Source organism: Rhinolophus ferrumequinum, chromosome 5 (genome assembly GCF_004115265.2).
Source record: "Rhinolophus ferrumequinum isolate MPI-CBG mRhiFer1 chromosome 5, mRhiFer1_v1.p, whole genome shotgun sequence".
Lineage (NCBI taxonomy): Eukaryota > Metazoa > Chordata > Mammalia > Chiroptera > Rhinolophidae > Rhinolophus > Rhinolophus ferrumequinum.
Window position 1 is genome coordinate 15494247 of NC_046288.1, and position 24837 is coordinate 15519083.

Genomic DNA, 24837 nt, shown 5'->3' on the forward strand with positions numbered 1-24837 from the left:
GCTAAACCTGTTCGGTGCAGTCAGTCAGGTGTGAGCTACAGTTGAGAGAAGGTGTGTTTTAAAGTGTGCCATAAATTCTCCTCCATCACGACAATGCTCCATGTCCCACATCGCTTCTATTATATGGCAATTTCTGTCAAATAAAAACATTACGGTGTGTCCTCAACCACCTTATTCACTGGAGCTGACAGCATGAGACTTCTGGCTCTTCCCCAAAGTCAAAATGATTCAGGACATCCAGGAAGCCATGACAATGCAACTAAAGACACTTATGAAAGAGGATTTTCAGAGCTGCTGGGACAAGTGTTCAAAGTGAAGGGGAACATTTTGAGGGTGATTAATGGCAATGTGTCTTTTACTGTAAAAATCTAAAATTTAAACATTCACTATTTTTTTATTACATCTCATAAACTCTAGAAAGAGCTAGGAGTGTGTGTATGTGTATGCGTGTGTGTGTGTGTGTGTGTGTGTGTAGCTGGGTTTAGAGTATTACAGAGGTGCGAGACAACGGAGGGCTTGATTAAAGGACCTATTCATAAGTGGTCTGTTGTTGGGTAGAGAGGTGCTGTGATTTATGGACTTGTAAGAGAGCTGACAGCACAGGAAGAAACATAAAGGTAAATAGAGGAAATTGGTGTAAGGGTACTGGCTCTGTCACATAGGGTGGCAGCTGAGGTAACTGCCTGGGGGCCTAGGGCTGTGCCTGATGCCACAGGGTCCAACTGACATGCGAAATATTCTTACGGCTGTATCTGAGAAGAAAAAGTTTGTTCTAGAATACCTGAAGCCATCCCACAATTTTCATGGCAGTATAGGTGAAAGGTTTGTCAAAACCAAGTAATCTGAGGCCTTGGCAATGCTGATTTCAATGCGTCCAAGGTCAATGCCTCAGTGAAGGGCTCTGTGACTGTATCTAGGAGGAGGTCATATAAACTTTTGGCAAGGGCTGTAAAATGGGGAATCAATTGGCAGCAATAGCCAGCTGCCCACAGACATTTTCATAATCTTTCATGTTTGGGAAAGAGATGGATAAAATTGATTCAAGGCATCTTGGTTTGAGTTTTTGAGTACCTTGAGATACTTCATGGCCTGAGTAGGTAACTGTTGTTTCTAGCGGGTGTTTGCCTTGGAGGCTGTGTGACCTTCTGTTACCGAGCTGGAGTCGCGGGCTCATTGACCATTGCACACAGGAAGCCAAAGTCTGAGGCAACAGGTTTTCCCCGAGAAAAAGGTTTTATTTGTCAGGCAGTCGGAAAAAGAGACTGGAGACAAGACTCAGATCAGTCTCCCCCATTTGGGTGGGAAAAGAGCTTTTAAGGAGAGAGAGATAGAGAGTCCTGCAAAATGTTGTTTCGTTAACTTCTGATTAGCGTGGGTCAAGGTGCCTGGCAGAAGCCCTCGCCTCTGAATACTGTCCACCAGGACTGTGTCTGTGGACAAAGGTTCCAGCTAGAGGTGAATGTTGGCTCCAGCTATCCTTTGCGGTCAGGTGGAATTCATTTGTAGGCTTGCTGTGCCTGCTGCAGGCTGAAGCCCCTGCGACCACAGGATCTGGCTTGGTCTCGTGGTCACCGGAGCACGTGAGGAGGCTTTGCTGTTATTTCCTGTAAGACATACACACACACAAAAATTCTTAGAGCCTGATTTCACTTTGTCAGCCAATGGCTTCAAATATTCTCAATTTATAGCCTTTATGCCATTCTGGTGGGTTATTTCTGCCTTTAACAAATATCAACACTTTTACTTGAAGGTATCATCAAAACTAAGGTTAAATTTAAATTTATCACTTTGCTCTTAACTGTACAAAAATATCACAAAGGTGCTTAAACTGAAAGGAAACTTTCTTCTGGTTCAGCTGTGACTCCAGACAGGATCCAAAGAGGAATTTTACAATCTCATTGGGTTTCATGAGCTTACTTTATTTACCTTTCTGTGTTAGCCGCTTAGGGCACTGTGACAATCTGAAAAGGGAACAGGAAAGGGTGATTTGGGATTTTTTTTTACAGGGTTCTCTACAATTTCCTGCACTCCTCTTTTGTCAATAACCTGTGTGTGGACAAAAAGGGGTTCTAAGGAAAATAAGCTGACAGGATGATCTGATCATAAATTCTTATCTGGGCAGGTCAAGGTGGGTAGTCACACCCCAGGCATATAACTTCTGTTATAAAATGGTTGATCTTTGCCTTAAGCAAGCCCTGTCCATTGTTCTTGTGCCCCTAGGTTAACACACCTTTAAAATGCCAGAGAGGCATATCCAACCTCAAGCGAACACTCAATCTTGTTAACTACCCTATAATCCAAGACCCACCTTGCTTTCTCCCTCCTTCATTTAATCTTCCTTATGTTTCCTTCTTAATTCCAAATGCATAAAGGAAATTGCAAATTGTCGTTCTAGGAAGCATTTTTCTCAGTCTGTTGAGATCTTGCTTCCAGGTGTATCATCTAGCTCAAATAAATTTTTATAAAAATTCTCTATAGGTTTGGACGTTCTTATGTCAACATTTATTTTTTGTAGTCGGCAGGATTCCGAAGAAGCCCACCTAGGACCACACTGCGGACCTGGACCCAGTGCTAGGCACAAGCAGAGGCTCCCCGCTTTGCATTGGGTGAATCTTCTCTTGGAATCCCAAACCTATCTGCTTTAGGTAGCAGTTCCTGACTTTATTTGAGCTGTCCTTATATGGGTGCTTTTAATTTTGGTGCTATTTTTGATTGGCTGAAAAGGAAAATTTAAATTAACATGGGAAATCGTGCCTCCAAGGATGATAAGGCCCACGGAAGTCAGCCTCCCTTTAGCACTCTGACCAGCTTTATGTACAATTAGTACAGAGCCTCAACTTGCGAGTATCTACAGAAATTTAACCAAAAGTGGTATCAGCTTAAGATGGCTGAGACAGACCTCTTTTGATACCTCTAAATTAATTTTTTTGCATGCTCAATTGGAAAAAGTAGGCTCTAAAACTGAACTGAATGAATGGGATGTTTACCTTGATTGGAATACAGAAGCCTCCTTTGAAAGGAGCACAGATAAACTTTCTTCTCTTCAGGAAGTTAATAAGAAAATTTTAAAGACTGTCTCTGACCTAAAGAAGGCTTTTGAAACTGCTCAATGCCAAGACCCCCTTTCTTCCCTTTCTCCAAATGCCCCACTACTTTCTGAGCTCCCTTTTCTGGACCCTCCCTCCCCTTCTCCTCCTTTTCTCTTCTCTACACATCCTCTACCACTACTCTCTACTGACTAGGGGAAACCGAGAATAGAAAGCCAGACCAGGATAGAAAACAGAAATTGTGGCATCTCCCTTTAGAGAGGCTAGTCTAGGATGAGGGGAGCCACCAATAATTTACTCTCCTTGGACTAACGCAGAATTAAGCAATCTAACTAAACATATTCCTGATCCTCTCTAATACCCTTTTGGGTTCACAAAGGAATTTAATTTAATTTTGTTAGAATATATGATTCTGGCTATTCTGACCTGGTCCAACTAATACACATATTGGTTTCTGAGAGCAAAGCAGCAGAATGTCTAAAAAAGGTCTGCTGGAAAACTCCTACAGAGGGCTTTATAAAACAAAGAGAGAGGGGGAAAATACAGAGAAAAAGCCCAATGGCTTTACCGAGTCATTCCTGAGACTTTTCCTCAGAAAATAGAGTGGATAAAAATCCGGCAATATAGACAAAAAACTGATGAAACTGTACTTGATTTCTTTGAATGTTTTGAAAAAGCATTCAAACAATATTCAGGATTGTCTCCAGACAGCTTTAAGGATCATCAAAATGATCCGATGCTTAATTTTGCATTTCTGGAAGGATTACGTGAGGAACTTGTAACTCTGATTAAAGAACCTGAATTAAACTGGCTGACCACACATGCTGATAAACTAGCAACTCTGGCTGATCAATTATTTAAAACGACTCAAAAGGAAGAAAAAGACAAAGCTACTAAAATTATGAATTTACAGCTCCAGTAACTAAGCAATCAGGTGAGACCTCCCGAAGGCCTTCCCAATGGGGGGGAAGGAGAGCCTGCTTTTATTGAAAAAGCCAGGTCATCTTAAGGATTACAGAAAGCTAACACGGGATTCAGAAAAAGAAAGGAGCAGGAGCAAGTGTAGGGCTGCTCTGAAGACGACGTGGGCATCTCCCCTTCTCCTTACAATACTTTAGGAGAAACTGAAATTACCATAAAAGGGAAAACTACTAAGGTCCTTGTAGATATGGGGCTACTTTATCTGTTCTTAACCCTACCCAATTACGTTGCCCTCTCCCCTGGAGTAAAACTTCTATATAAATGATAGGGCTATCTAATCAACCAATGTCTGTTTTTAAATCAGAACCTACTTCCTTTTTAGCAGGGGAATGTTACAGGACAACATATATTTTTGCTAATCAAATTTGCCCCAATTTACCTGATAGTGTGAGACTCTTGAAATTCATGACTCCCACAGATCCTTTTCTCAAAAGGGTGAAATGTATTTAGAACTAAATGAATCAGGTGTTGAACTAATTCAGAAAATGATTTTAAAGGAACCTCCACAAGACAAATGTTTGCTGCAGAATGTTCCTACGAGGTCGGACAATTAAGTTCGCGAACTCATCCTAGAAAAAGTGCTACATACCTCATTGCTGAATATCACTACGGTCACCTTCAAAGTATTCCCCTTGGGAAGCTATGCACCAATGCCAGTGCTTAGTCCACCCTTCAAAGCAATTTTGGAACTCTTTTTCTGCAATGGCCATCAGAGCTGTGGACGTATTACCCTTGATGTCCTGAATGTCATCAAAATATCTTCCTTTCAATATGTTCTTTACCTTCGGGTAAAGAAAGAAGTCATTGGGAGCCAGATCAGGTGAGTAGGGAGGGTGTTGCAATACAGTTATTTGTTTATTGGCTAAAAACTCCCGCACAGACAGTGCCGTGTGAGCTGGTGCATTGCCGTGATGCAAGAGACATGAATTGTTGGCGAAAAGTTCAGGTCACCATCTAACTTTTTCATGCAGCCTTTTCAGCACTTCCAAATAGTAAATGTGGTTAACTGTTTGTCCATTTGGTACAAATTCATAATGAATAATCCCTCTGATATCAAAAAAGGTTAGCAACATCATTATAACAAATTCGCGAACTTAATTGTCACACCTCGTATGGAACTCTGAGCTCTGTCCATACAGATATTTGCAAGATCAAGCCAGCCATTCTTTTCAAAATAACTAATGACAATACTTGGCCTCTACCTAATATTCACCAATATCTTTTAAGACCTGATGCGCTTGGAATTAAGCCCATTATACAAGATTAGTTAAAAGGGAGGCTTATAATTCCATGTATGAATCACTGTAAGTCTATCCTTCCAGTAAAGAAACTTAATGGAAAAGACTGGAGATTTGCATAGGATCTCAGAGCTATAAATAAAATAGTTATTCCCAGACATCCTGTGGTTCCAAATCCACATACCTTATTATCAGCCATTCCTGTGGACTGGCAATATTTTTCAGCAATAGATTTATGCAGTGCCTTCTTCAGCATTTCCTATAGAAAAAGACAGTCAATATAATATCTCTTGGCCTGGGAAGATTGCCAATTTACTTGGACTGCAATGTCCCAGAGATATACAGAGTCCCATCTATTTCTCTCAGATACTAAAGGCTGATTTAAATGATGTTCCCAGAGATTCCACTCTCATCCAATATGTGGATGATTTACTTTCATGCTCTAAGACATTACTAGACTCCCAAAAGGACACAATTTACCTGTTACAACAGCTAGCTATAAAAAGATATAAGATCTCAAACGACAAGCTTCAACTCTGCTTGTTCTAAGTAAAGTACCTTGGCCATCTTATATTGAAAGCTATTAATAAACCCTGGAAAACTCAGAGGAATCCTATCCTTTCCTCTTCCAAGAACTAGGAAAGAGCTTAGCGCGTTAGTAGGGCTGTCAGGATACTGTTGCACCTGGGGTCCAAATTTTTCATTATTAGCTCAGCCTTATAAGCCTTGTTAAAAATCAGATCCACCTGATTCAATTCAATGGAATCCTGAAGGGAAACAAGCTGTAAAAACTCTAAAGGAAGAATTGTCTAAAGCTCCCGCTTTGGGACACCCTAATTATAAACTTCCTTTTCATAGATGAGAATAAAAGAAACGCTTTGGGAGTTCTAACTCAGAACCATGGAGATCATCACAGCCCCACAGGACATTATAACAGTCAGCAGTTAGACTGACGAGTAAAAGGGCTGCCTCTCTGCATGAGGACCATCTTTGCTACAGCCATGTTATGTAAACAAACAGAAGTGACAGTCACAGGCTCTCCTTTACCCATTTATGCTTCTCACTCTGTTGAACCTTGGCTACGCTCTCACCATACTCAGCATTACTCAGTCAGCTGACTGGCTTATTAAGAAGTACTGCTCTGTGCACCTGATGTTACTTAGTCCAGTGAAGCAACTTTCCTGCCTTCCTTATAAGGATGAAGACGATCATGATTATATTTTACTTACTGACTACCTGCTTGTTCCTAGGAATGATCTAGAGGAAACTCCTGTTGATAATGCTGACTTCATTGATTTTACAGATGGAGTTTATCTCAAAGATGAACAGGGACATTACTGACATGCAGTAATTTCCACGGTGGATGTAATTGAAAGTTCTTATTTACCTCAAATAAGATCTCCCCAACTAGCCCAATTAATTGCTCTAATTCGAGCTTGTCAACTGGCCAAAGATCAAATAGCCAATATTTACACAGCTAGTCACTATGCTGTTAGTGTAGCTCATGACTTTGGAATGCTATGGAAGCAGTGAGGCTTCTTAACTTCCTCAGGGCAGTCTATAAAGAATGGAAGACAGGTTGCCGAATTATTAGATGCCATACAGCAACCGAGACAACTGGCAATTATCAAAATTCCAGGACATTCTAAAGCTGCCACCATGGAAGCAAAAGGAAATACTTTAGCTGATGCGGCAGCTAGACAAGCAGCACTAAGTAATAATTATCCAGACTTGACAATGTTCTTTGCTTCCTGCTAAATCAGTAAAAGGCTGTCTTTTACAGCTCCGAAAGACAGCTACAGAAGTAGAAACAAAGATATGGCAACAAAAAAGGAGAACCTTTGACCCAGACAAACAGATATGGCTTGGACCCAATGGGAAAGCGGTATTACCTATAGGGGCTCCCTTGCCTATACTTCACCATGTACATGAACCTGTACACTGGGGTCGTGAAAACATGACTGCATGGAGTACATAATGGTACTGGAAACCTTCTCCCATTGTAGCTCATAATGAGTACAGCAGATGTTCCACCTGTCCAAAATATAACCCTGACCAACCACTTTATGAACCCCAGGGACATTTCCTCCTCCCTACAGGTCCATTTGAGGTATGACGGCTGGATTATATATAACCAAATGCCACGATCTCAAGGACACAAATATGTGTTAGTTATGATTTGAATTTTCTCTCCTCAGTTGAAGCATTCCCTTGTAGGAGAGCAACCACCCAAATGATAGGTAAATGTGTACTGAAGAAAACAATTCCCAACTGCCAGTCAAGATGGCAAAGTAGGTAAAGTCTGTGCTCGCCTCTTCCTACAACCACATCAAAACTCAATTACAGAACAAGCATCACTGAGCATCACCTGATGACCTGCTGAGCAGAAGTCCTGTAACTAAGGAATAAAGAAGACGCCATGTTGAGACGGGTAACAGGGCAGAGGTGCAGAATGGGCAGGTCCCATACCCACTACGTGGTAATTAAGAATTGGGAGGGACATCTCGGCTGCGGAGGTCCCCCCCGAAGAGTGAGGCATCCCAGCGTCACACTAGGCTCCCAACCTGGGACACCAGAGCTTGGAAGAGGAGTCCCGATAACATCTGGTTGTCTGAACCACAGCAGGGATTGTGTCCAAGAGAAAGGGCTGCTAGAGACCGAAGTGCTTCTCTTAAAGTGACTGTGCACAGACTGACTCCCTGACAAACCCACTCGCTCTAATCTCCAGCACAGGGCAGGGGTCAGGGCAACTCTCTCTGGGAAGAGAAGCACTGACAGGCTCATTGTTCCTTTGTTGAACTCTTCCCACCCAGGCATCCCGGTGCAGGACAGCACCAGATCTGAGTTCTCCATTAACATGGCTAACACTTTCACTCCATCCTGGTGATTTCCTGGGACCCAGCTCCACCCAACCCATGCACCTGGCCTGAGCCACTGCCTGCAGCTCCTCCACAAAAGTGACCAGACTCAGAGCATGAGGTGGATTTTCCCCAAACCTCCAAAGATCCACAAATCTGAAACAAGCAGGGGCCCGACACAGCGTGCCTTATAGCTCCTGCTAAGCGGTCTCAAGCTTAGCATAAGCAGTGACAGTCTCATTTTGCATTGGAACACCCATCAGGTGGCCCCAAGCATGCATAAGTGGCAGCCAGTTGACCTGGAACATAGTTTCAACTAAGTGACCACAAGCCCAACACATATGGCGGCTGGCCTCAGCTCACATCAGCGTCCACCGAAGGGTCCCAAACCTGGTACAACTGGCAGCTGGCCTAGGTTTGCAGCATAGCCTCTCCCAAACACCTCCAAGCCCAGCACAAGTGGGAACCAACTACATATCACTTTGTAGCTCCTACCAAGAGGCTCCAAGTCTGGGCCAAGCAGGGGCTGACCTTGGTCAGCACAGGAGATCCTCCCAAGAGGCTCCAGAACAAAACACCAAGTGGCCAGCTTCAGTCCATGCCAGAGCTCTACCCAAACAGCTACATGAATGACATGCCTGAAGGAGGGACTTGGCTGGCACACTAAAGGGAATCCCACTCTGTGGGGTCAACCCACACACAACAGCTCACCTGTTGTAGTTGCAGCTAGCCCTCACAACCAGTCAGCCTGAGAATCAACCCCATCTACTGACACGCCAACAGCAATCGAGACTGACTGCAACAGGAGGACACACACAAACCACACAGGGGACACCCCTGGAGCACCCAACTCAGGTGACTAGGGAGACTATGCCACTGGGCCCCACAGGACACTTTCAACATGAGACCACTCTACCAAGACTTGGAGACGTAGCAGATCTACTGAATACATACAAAAAAACACAAGGAGTCAGCCAAAATGAGGAGCCAAAGAAACATGTCCCAGGTGAAAGAACTGGACAAAACTCCAGAAAAAGAACTAACTGAAATGGAGACAAGCAATCTACCAGAGTTCAAAACACTGGTTAATAAGGATGCTCAATGAACTTAGGAGAATAGATGAACTCAGTGAGAACTTTAAAAAACAGATACAAAACATTAAAAAGAAGGCAGAAACATAACAAAGAACCAGCCAGAAATGATGAGTAAAATAACTGAATTGAAGAATGCATAAAAAGGAATAAACATCAGATTAGATGAAGCAGAGGCTCGAATCAAAGATCTGGCAGAAAAGGGTAGTGAAAAATACCCAATCAGCAAAAAGAAAACAGAATTTGAAAAATATGAGGATAGTTTAAGGGACCTCTGCAACAACATCAAGCATGTCAACATTCACATTATAGGGATGCCGGAAGAAGAAAGAGAGCAAAGGATTGAAAACCTATATGAAGAAATGATGACTGAAAAATCCCTTAATGGGGTGAAGTAAATAGACATTTAAGTCGAGGAAGTGCAGAGAGTCCCAAACAAGATGAACCCAAAGAGGCCCACACCAGGACATATCATAATTAAAATGCCAAAGGTTAAAGACAAAGAAAGAATCTCAAAAGCAGCAAAAGAAAGAGCAGTCAGTCACATACAAAGGAGCTCCCATAAGACTGTCAAGTGATTTCTCAAGAGAAACTTTTCAGGCCAGAAGCAATTGGCACCAAATATTCAAAGTGATTAAAGTCACTGACCTACAAACAAGATTGCTCTAGCCAACAAGGCTATCATTTAGAATCAAAAGAGAGATAAAGAGTTTTCCACACAAGAAAAAGCTAAAGGAGTTCATCACCAGAACCTGTATTACAAAAAATGTTAAAAGCACTTCACTAAGTAGAAACAATTAAAAATATGAGTAAGAAAATATAGGAAAGAAAAAAAATTCTAACTGACAAAGGCAAACAGTAAAAGCAGTGGATCAACTAATTATAAAGCTAGTACAAAGGTTAAAAGACAAAAGAAGGAAGATCTTGTGTAATTACAATTAAGAAATCACATACACGAAGGAAGTAAAAAATAACGAAAACATAAATGTGTGGAAGGGTGAGTAACAATTATGTGATTTTAGAATGTGTTTGAACTTAACTGACCAACAACTTAAAATAGACTGCTATAAACATAGCTTAGTATATATGAAACACATAACCCCAAATCAACAGTTTGTAAGAGATATACAAGAAACAGAGAGAAAAGAATCGAAATAACACTATAGAAAGTAACCAACCTACAAGAGAAGAGAGCAAGAGAATAAAAAAGAAACATGGAAGAACTATAAAAATGATAAAAAACAAAACAAAAAGACAGTAAAATGGCAATAACTACATACTTATCAATAATTACTTGTATGTAAATAGATTAAGTGCTACAATCAAAACATACAGGGTGGCTGAATGGATAAAAAAACAAGACCCTTACAAATGCTGCCTACAAAAGACCCACTTCTGATCAAAAGACACATCCAGACCAAAAGTGAAGGGATGGAAAATGATGTGACATCCAAATGTAAATGAAAAAATCTGGAGTAGCAATTTCTGTATCAGACAAAATAGACTTTAAACAAGGGCTATAAGAAGATAAAAAGGACATTTCATAACGATAAAGGGATCAATCTCACAAGAGGATACAACTCTTGTAATCAACTACATATTCAATGTTTGAGCACCTAAATATATATAAAGCAAATATTGACAGACATAAAGGGAGAGATTGACAGAAGGCAATAACAGTCAGCGATGTTAAGACTCCATTGACATTAATATATAGGTCATCCAGACCAAATATCAATAAGGAAATACTGGCCTTAAGTGATATATTAGACCAGTCGATGTAATTGATATTTCTAGGGCATTTCACCCCAAAGAAGCAGAATATACATTCTTTCCAAGTACACATGGAACATTTTTCCAGGATAGACCACATGTAAGGCTACAAAACAAATCTCAATAAATTTAAGAAGAATGAAATCATATCAAACATCTCCAATCACAATGGTACGAAACTAGAAATCAATTGCAAGAAAACTGAAAAACACAAACATATGGAGGCTAAATAACATGATACTAAACAAAGAATGGGTTAACAACGAGATCAAGGAATAAATTAAAATATACCTTGAGACAAATGAAAATTAAAACACAATGACCCAGAATTGATGGAACACAGCCAAAACAGTTCTAAGACGGAAATTAATAGCAATACCTCAAGAAACAAGAAAACTCTCAAATAAACAATTTCACCTTGCACCTAAAGGAACTACAAAAAGAACAAACAAATCCAAAAGTGACTTGAAGGAAAAATAAAGATCAGATAGGAAATAAAGGAACTAGAGTCTTAAAAAACAATAGAAAAGCTCAATGAAATCAAGAGCTGGTTCTTTGAAAACATAAACAAAAATGATAAATCTTTATCCAGATTCATCAAAACACAGAGAGAGAGCGAGCGAGAGAGAGAAACAGAGAAAGAGAGAGAGAGAGAGAGAGAGAGAGAGAGAGAGAGAGAGAGAGAGAGAGAGAAAGAGAGAGAGAGAGCGCGCGCGCGCACACATGAGAGTGGCTCAAATAAACAAAATCAGGAATGAACGGGAAGCGACAACCGACACCACAGAAATACAAAGGATTAGAAGAAAATACTATGAACAACTATATGGCAACAAAGTCGACAACCTGGAAAAAAATGGATAAATTCCTAGAAACATACAATCTCCCAAGACTGAATCAGGAAGAAACAGAAAATCTGAAGACTAAAAACTACTACCAAAATCAAATCACTAATCAAAAAACTCCCAACAAACAAAAGTCCTGGACCAGACGGCTTCACAGGTGACTTTTACTAAACATTTAAAGAAGAATTCATACCTATCCTTCTCAAACTATTAAAAAAAAAAAAAAATTGAAGAGAAGACTCCCAAACTCATTTTTCGAGATCAGCATTACCGAAACCAAAACCAGCAAAGATATTAAAAAAAAATAAAATGGAGGCCAATATCCTTGATGAACATAAATGCAAAAATCCTCAACAAAATATTAGCAAACCAAATTCAGAAATACATTAAAAAGATTATACACCATGATCAAGTTGGGATTTATTCCTAGGATGCAAGGTTGATTTCATATGTGTAAATAAATTAACATGATACACCACATAAACAAATTGAAGGATGAAGATCCTGTGATCATATCAATAGATGCAGGAAAAGCATTGGACAGAATCCAATATCCATTTATGATAAAAACTCTCAGCAAAGTGAGGATAGAGGGAACATACTTCAAAATAATAAAGCCCATATATGACAAAACCGCAGCTAACATCATACTCAATGGGAAAAGCTAAAAGCATTTTTCTTTAAGATCAGGAACAAGACACAGATGTCCACTTTCACCACTTTTAATCAACATAGTACTGGAAGTCCTTGCCACAACAATCAGACAAGAAAAAGAAATAAAAGGCATCCAAAGTGGAAAGCAAGAAGTAAAATTGTCGTTTTTTGCAGAAGACATGATACTATATATAGAGAACCCTAAACATTCCATCAAAAAAGTATTTGAACTAATATGAATTTAGAAAAGTTGCAGGATACAAAATTAATATTCAGAAATCAGTTGCATTTTTATACACCAACAACAATCTATCACAAAGAGAAATTAAGAAAACAATCCCATTCACAACTTCATCAAAAAGAATGAAACACCTAGGATTAATTTAACCAAGGAGCTAAAAAACCTGTACTTGTTCAAATATATGGTGATGGAAGGAGAACTGTCTCTGGGTGAGTAATAGATGAGAGATATAGATGATGTATTACAGAATTGTACACCTGAAATCTATGCAACTTTACTAACAGTTGTCACTCCAATGAACTTTAATTAAAAAAACAAAAAAAAAACCTGTACTTGGAAAACTATAAGACATTGAAGAAAGAAATGAAGCACATACTGTGCTCATGAATAGGAAGAATTAACATCGTTAAAATGTCCACGCTACGCAAAGCAATCAACAGGTTAAATGCAATCCTTATCAAAATACCAATATTTTTCACAGAACTAGAACAAATAATCCTAAAATTTATATGGAACCACAAAAGACTCAGAATAGCCACAGCAATGTTGAGAAAGACGAACAAAGTTGGAGGTATCACGTTATCTGATATCAAACTATACTATAAGGCTACAATAATCAAAACAGAATGATCCTGGCATAAAAACAGAAATGTAGAGCAATGAAACAGAATAAAGGGCCCAGAAATAAAACCATGCCTATATGGTCAATTAATGTACAACAACAACAAAAAAGGCAGGAATGTCCAATGGGGTAAAGACAGTCCCATCAATAAATGGTTTTGGGAAAACTGGACAGACATGTGCAAAAGAATGAAACTAGAGCATTTTCTTACACCACAAATATGTAAATCAAAATGGATTAAAGACTTAAATATAAGACCTGAAACCATAAAACTCCTAGAAGAAAATATAGGCAGTAAACTCTTTGACACCTTTTTAGTCTTTTTTTTTTTTTGGATATGTCTCCCTGGGAAGTGTAGGAAAAGAAAAAAACAAACGGGACCACATATAACTTAAAAGTTTTTACACAGAGAAGAAAACCACACAAAACAAAAAGACAACCTTTTGAATGGGAAAAGATATTCGCCAATGATACATCCAGTAAGATGTTAATATACAAAATATATAAGGAACTCATACAACTTAACACTAAAAAGAACCCAAACATTCCAATTAAAAAATGGGCAGAGAATCTGAATAGATATTTCTCCAAAGACAACATAGAGCTGGCCAACAGATACAGGAAAAGATGTTCAACATCACTATCATCAGGGAAATACAAATTAAAACCACAATGAGATACCATCTCACCCCAGTCAGAATGGCCATCATCAATAAATCAACAAACAACAAGTGCTGGCAAGGATGTGGAGAAAAGGGAACCCTTGTGCACTGTTGGTAGGGTTGCAAATTGGTGCTGCCAGTTTCCTCAAAATAATAAAAAATAGAACTACCATATGACCCAGTGATTCCGCTTTTGGGTATTTCTCCAAAGAAATCCAAAACACTATTTCCAAAATATATATGCGCCCTACATTCATTGAACCTTTATTTATAATAGCCCAGATATGGAAGCAACCTAAGTGTCCATAGATAGCCAAATGGATAAAGATGTAGTACATGTATACAATGGATTACTCAGCCATAAAAAATAAAATATTGCCATGTGACAATGTGGATCAACCTGGAGCATATTATGCTAAGTGATATGTCAGACTAATAAAGACAAATGTCATATGATCTCACTTATATGTGGGATCCAAAAAACAAAAGAAATGAACAATCACAATAGAAACAAACTCACAGATACAGAGAACAGACCAGACGGGAGGGGGTTGGGGGATAGGTGTAAAAGGTAAAAGGATTAAGAAGTATAAATTGCCAGTTATAAAAAATAGTTACGGGGATGTAAAGTACAGCATAGGGAATATAGTCAGTAATATTGTAATTACTCTATGTGTGTTGTCAGATGGGTACTAGACGTATTGGGGTGATCATTTCATAAGGTATATAAATGTATAATCACTACATTGTATACCTCAAACTATCATAATACTGTATGTTAACTGTAATTGAAAAATAAATTTAAAAAAAAATTCCCAACTGAGGAAATTTCTCAGCTACATAGTGACTGAGGGACTCATTTCACTTGACAAATAATGCAACCCATTTGTAACATTTAGCCTATTGCACAGCATTTTTATTGTGCTTATCATCCCCAATTCTCTGGATTGGTGGAACGTACCTATGGTAAAATTAAAATTATAACTAACTAAATGTTCAGTTTTCTCTCTCCTTTGGCCAAAAGCTCTCCTTATAGTACTCCTCAAGCTGAGATCTACTCCTTTTGGTAAACACAGCCTTTTCTTTATGAAATAGTCACTGGTTGCTCTAGGCATCTGGATGAAGGGGCATATGAACCACCCTTATTAAGAAAGAGGAGACGTTCTGCATTATTGTCAAGGACTTCTAACTAGTTTAAAGAAATGATAAATTAGTAACTGATGCATTTCACAGTGTGCTCTCCGGAGACAAAAACTTCTAAACCATGGCTACAGCCTGGAGATTTTGTTTTTTGGAAGAGACTCCAAATAAGAGACTCTCTCCAACATCCTTGGAAGGGACCTTTATCAGGTGTTACTAATCCATATTTAGCTAATCTCAAAGGGATTAACTCACGGATTCACATCTCTTGACTAAAACAGGTGACATCTGTCCTTGTCTCTCACAGGTGCCTCCACCTACAACAGACATCAAAGGCTCCTCCAGAGAAGGAGGAGCTGCTGACATCAGAGGTGGGTAGCTATCCCAAGACCTCAACAAGACCTGGAAACCTACGGATTGATGCTGAATCAAACCATTTTGTTTGGTTGTCTTTACCTGTCTGCTGATGTTATTAGCTATACCACTAGTTATAACTTGTTCTTTGGATTTTTCTATACAGTCCTATACTGTTTATGATTACTGAAGATGTCTAAGACGAATGTCAATACTCTTTGACTTATGCAAATGTTATACTAGGTGCCAAATACATAAAATGACACAGAAAGCAAAACTCGGATCACGATAGTTCACAGGAGAGAACTGATCCAGAGAAGTTTTTCACAACAAAGGCCAAGACCTGACTGCCTTCCATCTACCTGCCTTTCTCCCTTTGGGAAAATTAGGCCTCAACTCACATTCCATGGTTATGTTATTGCCCTATCCCCAAAGGTCAAGGTGATGTCAATACCGAGCCTTCCTAGTGCCATGAGACCGCCCTATCAGACCAAAAGGTTGGTCATCAATGCATCCTTTGGTTGATTTATGACCAAAAGAGGGAACTGAAGATGAAAAAGGGGTTCTATGGAGAGTAACCTCACAGGGTAATCCGAGTATAAATTCCTATCTAGGCAGGTCGTGGCGGGCAGTCATACCCCAGGCATATACCTTCTTTAGTAAATGGTTGATCTTTGCCTTAAGCAAGCCCTGTCCATTGTTCTTGTGCCTCTAGGTTAACACACCTTTGAAACACCAGAGAGGCATAACCAACCTCAAGGGAGCACACGATGTTGTTAACTATCCTGTAATCCAATCCCTACCTTTTGCTTTATCCTACCTTCACTTTATCTTCCTTACTTCACTCCATTCCAAATGTCGCCGGGCAACCCTGCTGTTCCCAAATACCAGAACTCCGTCTAAAGCTGTGCTTGCTTACAGGAACTAAGGCAAACTGCTGATGGTTAACCAGAACACCTGCAGATAGCTCAACAACTGGCTCAACAACAGCTCAGCCTGGCTCTGACGGCATTCAAAATCATCCCCCCAATCCCACCCAATTCCAGTGATCACCCTGGAATCTGTTTTCATTAACATGAAAAATCACTCCCTGAGGCAGAAATGTACATTAGTAGGCACAATTAGTGCCGTCAGGACTGCACATATCCCAGCTCTTCCCAGAAATCGCTGCCCCTTTTCTGAGAACTCCCCACTCCCTGATCCCTGCCTACCCAATCAGTTTCTTTAAAACCTCCCCAAACCCTAACCAGGGAGAGAAGGTGTCTTTAGAGCATGCGCTCATCCTTTTCCATTCCTCGATCAAAGAATTGTTGCTGTTCTGCTTTACAGAACTCAGTCTTGTTCTATTGGTGCGATGGGCACTGGGCAGAAAGACCCGAAAAGGTCTGTAACCCAAACGCGTAAAAAAACCTGCAAACTGTCATTCTAGGAAGCATTTCTCTCAGTCTATTGGTATCTTGCTTCCAGGCATATCCTCTTTGGCTCAAATAAATCTTTATAAAAATTCTCTACAGGTTTGCACGTTAAGTCAACAAGTGGATCTCAGTAGGTCAGAAAAACCATTAGAAGCAGCTGTTTTGAGCTGTGGAGCCGGGGAATGTAAATGTCTTTTACATTAAGGGAGAACCAGTTTCTGGCCTTTGCATCAAACCGCAGCCCAGGTGCCCTCTGGTCGCCATTGGTCACTTGCTAGGACCTGGGCCATTTCATTTCATACAAGGACGGGGACATACCTGCGCTTAGCACTCTGAGCGCTGCAGCCCCGCAGACGCTGGAGACAAACTCCCCAGGCCCCAGGTCGGTCCGGGAAGGGTTCTCGACCCCGCAGGCGGAGCCGCCCGGAACCAGCTACAAAGTGGCTGAGGCCGCGCCCTGCGGAAGCAAAGCGCAAAGTTGTTATCCCGCCAGGCCTGCCCCGGGGAACCCTCCAGGCTGCTCCGCGCGGTGCCTGTGCCTCGCCCGGCCCCGGGACGGGCACAGCCGCCCGCCCCTCCGGGCCGCCGAGGTCTGCTCTACCCCTCGGTTCTGGCCGCCGGGAGCAGCGGAGCTCCGGGCGGGCAAAGCTCGAGGGGACGCGGGGCGAGCCCAGCCCCAACCCCGCCCGTGGCCCGCCAGGTGTCCTTCCCGCCGCAAGGTGCTGGGGACCGGACCCACACTCACCGCCCAACTCCGCAGGACAAAGAAGCCCGCCAACCAAGGAAACTCAGCTGTTAGTATCGGACCCGAAGGAGGGCTACGGAGCCGGCAGCCAATCCCTGGGAGGAGGGCGGGGCCTCGGGGCCGGCAGCCAACCCCCGGGCGGCGGGGGCGGGGCGGAGAGAGGCGAGCCCAGGAATTGTTGCTCCTAGCTTTGGCTACTTTGGCTACTAGATGACTTCAAGAAGCATCCTTTTTTAGGTCCCCAGGGAGACCAGTTAGATCGGGTTTCATCTATGGTCTCCCCAGGCCTTGACCCTAATGGATCTTGTTCTCTCAGGCCAACGTGCCTTCCACAAGAACTCTCCTGGCGAGGCCCTGGCCCTTGACCTCTCCCGGGCGCAGCATCTGGGCCAGGGCTCAGGGGCACACAGCCTCCTAGAATGCTGAGTTGCTCTTTCCTATGTTATAGTTTGGTGCAAACGTAACTGTGGTTTTTGCAATTATTTTTAACTTTTTAAACCGCAATTAATTTTGCGCCAAAATAATACATTCCCCACTTTTGAGTTCCTATTATGTGCCATGTACCTTTCTCATCCTTACATGGACGAAACAAAGGCCTTTCAACTTCTTCTAGTGGAGAACAAAAAAATCAAGATGTAACTATAAAATACATCTTAGGGTACTCAGTGCTAAGGAGAGAAACATAAATATGTACTACAACTTGGAAAACTAAAAATAACTGTTTTTTTGTGAACACATGCCCCTTCTGACACTAAGAAACAGAGACACAAAACTCCTGAGTGGTGTTACTGTGCGGCTTTTGAAAATATGTTTTACTGCAGAAATGACTAAATATGATGAAAGGCTCTTTACCAGGAATGAGGTCTGCACACCTGAGTAGGGTCCTATTTTGATCCATATTTGGTAACACAGAGACTAAGGTATGAGATAGACAACAGCCATTGTCCTGGCGTGCAGGACACATGGTCTACTGTCCTGGTGACAGCCAACGATAGCGAGGAGAGACCCAGGAACATGACAACCTGTCATGGGGGTGGGATAGTGGCCTGTGAAACCCTCAGCTTCCCGGGCCGTCCTCCCCCTGAATGGGCCTGCAGCCTGCTTTATTCTTCCCAGTCCTGGCAGCTGGAGGGGAGCCCTTACCTCCCCAGCAGGATCACGCCTGACTCTCTGGTCTGGGCTCCAGCCCCACTGGCCTTCTCAGCCCTCCCAAGGCCATTCTTCATTTTTGTCTCCTGCCTCTTCACTGACTTCCTCTGTCTTTTCTCTTTTGTCTGGACCAAGATGCGGGTTTAACCACCACTCATACTGCCCTTCGCTAATGGTGACTCACCACCCTATTTCTAACTATGTTTATGGCGTTGATTTCTCTTTCCCTCCCTCTTCCTTTTAAATTAAATTGACATTTTATTTTCCCCATGCTATTTTTACCTAGTAAAATATGTGTGTTTTCACAGTATAGTTGAATGGGCCAGGGGTAAGGAGAACAGTGGTTATGAAATAAAGTGAAAAGAAAGAAACGCTCAATCATTGGGGGCATAGCCTCGTGTTGGGATGTGTTTATTCGTTTATAGAACCCATATGTACTGAGAACCTACCGTAAGCCAGGCCTGTGGTAGACCTGGAGATAAATAGTGAGAAAAAAACCCTAAAACATGGAATTGCCCTTGGTGAACTTTTAGTCTAATGGGTAAAAGAGACCATAATACAAGAATAACATTTAAAAATGTAAAATTACCACTTAACAAGAGCTTAAATGGAGGTCACTCAGCTGTGAGGTTGAGGAAGGGATGATTAAGCAGAAAATAGACGGTGAGTTTATTAGGAAAAGGAGAGCTAGCTTGGGGTATAGTTCCAGGCAGAAGGAAGAGCAGGAAGGGCAGTGTGTGTCTAGGAAGGACCTCAGTGCATTCATGGAAGTGAAGGAAGGTGACTGTGACTTCTGCACAAAAAGCCGTGAGGTGGGAATGGACAGAGATGAAGGATAAAACATGACAGAAACTGGCCTGCAGGGATGGTGGGGAGGGAATGTGGTGGGAGATACTGGTGGTGGCTGCCAGACGGTGCCTTGTAGATCATCTTTAAAATGCCCATAAATCATGTTAATTAATAATGTATAAATGCAAGTCAATAAAAAGTTGATGTTTGCAAGGCTGGCATGTGTTCAGGACAGAGTGTCAAGGACACCAAGAGCTGATCTTTATTGACATTTACTACCTGCTCCGTCTGTGTTCCTTTAAACTGCTCTACAGAGCTCACCTCATTTAATTTTTTCAGCTACCTGCAGGTTACAGTAGGTACAATGGAATTCCTCATTTGGTACCTGAGGATCCACAGGTTGCTAGTATTTTGTGAGCGCTATTCTCTGCCCAGCCTAATAGTACAGATGGCATTTCTAAACAGTGTGGCAGCTAGTGGCTCAAGTTTCACCCCAACACTTGTACACAAACACAAAAACTTGGGGAAGGAAACTGAAATCATAACTGCAGTGGCCAGATGGTGGACACAGGACGGCAGCATGGAATTCTAAATTTCTGTAACTTTGAAGGTGCTTTTTCTTAACAGTCATTGTGGGATTTAATTTAGAACACTTTAAAGTCCAGAATTATATTAAGAGAGCCATATTAGAAGTTGCAAGTTGACTGGCTCAACCTAAACAATAGTGCTTATTGTTGTATAATGTTTGATTATAGTGGATTTTATTTTTTATTATTTTTTAAAATAAACGTATTTTCCAATTACATTTGACATAAAATATTCTATTAGTTTGAGGTGTACAACGTAGTGATTATACATTTATATAACTTAAGAAGTGATCACCCTGATATGTCTAACACCCATCTGACAACATACATAGTTATTACAATATTATTGACTATGTTCCTTATGCTGTACTTTACATCCCCATACTATTTTTATAACTGGCAATTTGTACTTCTTAATCCCTTTCCTGGGTATTTATCCAAAGAAATTAAAAACACTAATTCGAAAATATATATGCACCCCTATGTTTACTGCAGCAATATTCACAATAGCCAAGATATGGAGACAACTGAAATGCCCATTAATAGACAATTGAATAAATAAATTGTGGTACATTTATACAACTGAGTATTACTCTGCCATAGAAAAGAATGACATTTTACCATTTGCAACAATATGGATGGACCTAGAGGATAGTATACTAAGTGAAATAAGTCATACTGAGAAAGACAAATACCATATGATCTCACTTATATGTAGAATTTAAAGAACTGAATAAATGAACAAACAAAACAGAAATACACTCATAGACACAGAGAACAAACTGATGGTTGCTAGAAAGGAGGGGTTTTGGAGGGATGGGTGAGAAAGGTGAAGGGATTCAGAAGTACATATTGGTAGTTACAAAATAGTCACTGGCATGTGAAATACAGTATGGAAAATATAGTTAATAATATGGTAAAAACTATGTATAGTGTCAGATGGGTACTAGACTTATCAGGGGGAATCACTTCATAAATTATATAAGAAACTAACCACTGTGCTATCCACCTGAAACTAATACCGAATGTCAAGTATAATTTCAAAAAATATAGTCACATCTGTGCTCCCTTCGGCAGCACATATACTAAAAAATATAGTCACATAATGTACAGTATAGGGAATATAGTCAATGGTATTGTAATAGCTAGGCATGGTGTCAGATGGGTAGTAGACTTGCTAGGGTTATTACTTTGTGAGGGGTGTCTAATCATTATGTTGTTTTGTACACCTGAAACAAATGATAAATACATAGATAATAAAAAAAATAACAATTAAGTCCATCTGGTCTAATGTGTCTTTTAAGGTCACTGTTTCCTTGTTGAATTTCTGTCTGATGATCTATGCATTGATGTCAATGGGGTTTTAATCACCTACTATGATTGCCTTCTTTCCATCTCTCCCTTCCTGTCCATCAATATTTGCTTTATATATTTAGGTGCCCCCAGGTTGCATGTGTAGATGTTTACAACAGTTATATCCTTTAGTTGGATTGATCCCTTTGTCATTATGAAATGCCCTCCTTTTCTCTTGTTATTGCCTGTGTTTTGAAGTCTATTTTGTCTGTTATAGCTATTGCTACTCAGATTTTTTTTCAATTTCCATTTTCATGTCATGTCATTTTCCATCCCTTTACTTTTAGTCTGTTTGTGTGTCTTTCAATCTGAAGTGGGTTTTTGGTAGGCAGCATAGATAGGCAGCATAGATATGGTTCTTTTTTGGTAGGCAGCATAGATATGGTTCTTGTTTTGTTTTAATCCATTCAACTACCTTGTGTCTTTTGATTGGAGGATTTTATCCATTTATATTTAAAGTAATTATTGATAGGTATATAGTTTTGACATTTTATTAATTGTTTTCTGTTTTTGTATGTTCCTTTCTTATTCTCTTGCTCTCTTGTCTTGTAGGTTGATGACTTTTTATAGTATTATGTTTGAAATCTTTTCTCTTTCCTTCTTGTATAGATTTTTGGTTTATGGTTACTATGTGCTTCATATATACCAAGCTATGTTTATAGCAGTCTATTTTAAATTGATGGACACTTAATTTCGAACACATTCTAAAATCCCTATATTTACTCACCCCCTCCACATTTGTTTTTTGTCATTTTTTTTTTTTACCTTTTCTGTGTTTTGTGTATCCCTAAATTTATTTTGTAATTATACATAAGTTTCCTATTTTTGTCTTTTAACCTTTGTATTACCGGCTTTATAGTTAGTTGATTCACTGCTTTTATTAAGTGTTTGCCTTGTGAGTGAGAATATTTTATTTCTAATTCATATTTTTTTATCTTTTCCTTTCTACTTAACAAAGTCCTTTTAACATTTCTTGTAATTCAGGTTTAGGGGTGATAACCTCCTTTATCTTTTTCTTGTCTGCAAAACTTTATCTGTCCTTTGATTCTAAATGACAGCCATGCTAGCTAGAATAATCTTGTAGGTTTTTGCCTTTTATCACTTTGAATATTTAGTGCCATACCCTTCTGGCCTAAAAAAGTTTCTGTTGAGAAATCAGCTGACAGTCTTATGGGAGCGCCTTTGTACATGACTAACTTCTTTTCTCCCACTACTTTTTAGACTCTCTCTTTTCCTTTAATCTTTGACATTTTAATTATGAGGTGTCTTGCTGTGGGTCTCTTTGGGTTCATCTTGCTTGGGCCTTTCTGCACTTTCTGGACTTGTATGTCTATTTCCTTCGCCAGGTTAGAGGAATTTTCACTTACTATTTCTTAATATAGGCTTTCAATCCCTTTCTCTACCTCTTCTCCAGAGATGCCTATGATACAAATGTTGGTATGCTTGATATTGTCCTAGAGACCCCTTGAACTATCCTTATTTTTTGAATTTTTTTTTTAATGTTCTGATTGGGTGTTTCACTACCTTTTCTTCCAGATCACTGATTCGATTATTTGCTTCATCTAATCTGATGTTGATTCCCTCTAATGTATTCTTCATTTCAGTTATTGTATTCTTTAGCTCTTAATGGCTGTTTTTTTGGTGTGTTTTCCATGTCCTTCTTTGTGTTTTCTCTTTGTTGAAGTTCTCATTGAGTTCATCTATTCTTCTAAGTTTATTGAGCATCCTTACAACCAGTGTTTTGAACTCTGGTAGTTATTTGTCTCCATTTTGGTTAGCTCTTTTCTCTGGAGTTTTGTTCAGTTCTTCATTGGATTCAGTTCTTTCATTTGGAACATGTTTTGTCTCCTCATTTTGACTGCCTCCCTGTGTTTGTTTCTATGTAATCAGAAGATCTGCTGCATCTCCCTGTCTTGACAGACTGGCCTTATGTTGAAAGTGTCCTGTGGGGCCCTATGGTACTGTCTCCCTGGTCACCTGTGACAGGTGCGCCAGGGGTGTCCCCTGTGTGGATTGTGTATGTCCTCCTATTGCAGTTGGGCCTTGACTGCTGCTGACATGTCAGTCAGTGGCATTGACCCTCAGGCTGACTGCCTGTGAGGAGTGGTTGTGACTATAGTGGGTGAGCTGTTGGGCACAGTGACCTCATGGACTCGAAGTCACTTTAGCAGGCTTTGGTGACAGCAGAGTTCCTCCTTTGAGTGTGTCATCTGTGGAGTTGCTTGGGTGGTTCTCTGGTGTAGTCTGAAGGCAGACACTGGGTGTGTTGGATCTACAGCCTTTTGTGACAGGTTCTGGAGCAGATCAAAGTCAGCTGCCTCTTGTGCAGAGCTTGGGGTCACTTGCTAGGAGCTGATATGTGGTTGGTTGCCATTTGTGCTGGGCTTAGAGGAACTTGGGAGAGGCTATGCTGTGAGTGGCACCTGGCTGCTACTGGTGCTTAGCTTGGGACTCTTTAGTAGACACTACGATGTGAGCTGAGGCCAGCCATCACTTGTGTCAGGCTTGTGGCCACGTAGTTGGAACTATGTTCCAGGCCAGGACTGGCTGCTACTTATGCCAAGTTTGGGGCCATCTGATGGGTGTTACAATAAAATACAAAGTTTGCCGTTTACACTGAGATGGAGGCCACTTTGCAGGAGCTACAATGTATGCTGAGGCCAGCAACTCCTTACGTGGTATTTGTGGACCTTTGAGAAAGTCTGCAGGCCAAGCCTAAGGCAGCCACCACTTATGTGGAGTTTGTGATCCTTTGAGTCTGCAGCATGAGCCAAGCCTGGTAGCTCCTGTAGAGGAGCTGAATGAGTGAGTTGTGTGGGGTAGGGTCTCAGGGAATCACTAGGATGGGGTGAATGGTTAATAGAGAACACAGATTTGGTGCCCTCCTGTGCTGGATCAGCTGGGTGGGAGGAGAGGTCAACAAAAGAACAATGGTGCCTATCAGAGCTTCTGTCTCCAGAGTTGCCCTGAATCCTGCCCCTCCAGCCCTCTTCCTAAAGTTAGTTAAATTAGTTCTTTCCCATATGTCCTGGGTGCTTTTCGAGCTGCTGTCCCAGCACTCGAACTTAGAGTGAGTTTGTGTGCTGACCCTTTAAGAGCAGCATGTGTCAGTCTCCCACAGCACTTTGCCTCTCTGGGACACAAGCCCCACTGGTTTTGACGGCCAGATGTTATAGGGATTCCACTTCTCAGCACTGGTGCCCCAACTGGAGAGCTCGGCGTGGGGAAGGAACACTTCACTCTTCAGTGAAGAGCTCTGTAGCTGTGATACGTCTTCTGATTCTTAATTACCACAT

The 24837-nt window shown here is 40.9% G+C and overlaps 1 long non-coding RNA gene and 1 other non-coding gene across 8 annotated transcripts in view; both read right to left on the minus strand.

Moving 5' to 3' along the window:
• Positions 1-1198: 1198 nt before the first annotated feature.
• LOC117021991 (uncharacterized) overlaps positions 1199-24837 on the minus strand; it is a 76556-nt gene continuing 52917 nt past the window's right edge. For 4 of the 7 annotated variants that reach the window (XR_004422977.1, XR_004422975.1, XR_004422978.1 and 1 more), the window contains 3 exons: positions 17237-17375; positions 5451-5525; positions 1199-1604 (listed from right to left, as the gene is read on the minus strand). This is a non-coding gene — a long non-coding RNA (uncharacterized LOC117021991). Of the gene's footprint in view, positions 1605-5450; positions 5526-17236; positions 17376-17663; positions 17762-24837 lie in introns of those variants that run through there. The other 3 variants (XR_004422980.1, XR_004422979.1, XR_004422981.1) reach the window with 3 other exon arrangements.
• Positions 1854-1974, minus strand: LOC117022666 (small nucleolar RNA SNORA26). The gene has a single exon (XR_004423078.1). It is a non-coding gene; the product is annotated as a small nucleolar RNA SNORA26 (small nucleolar RNA).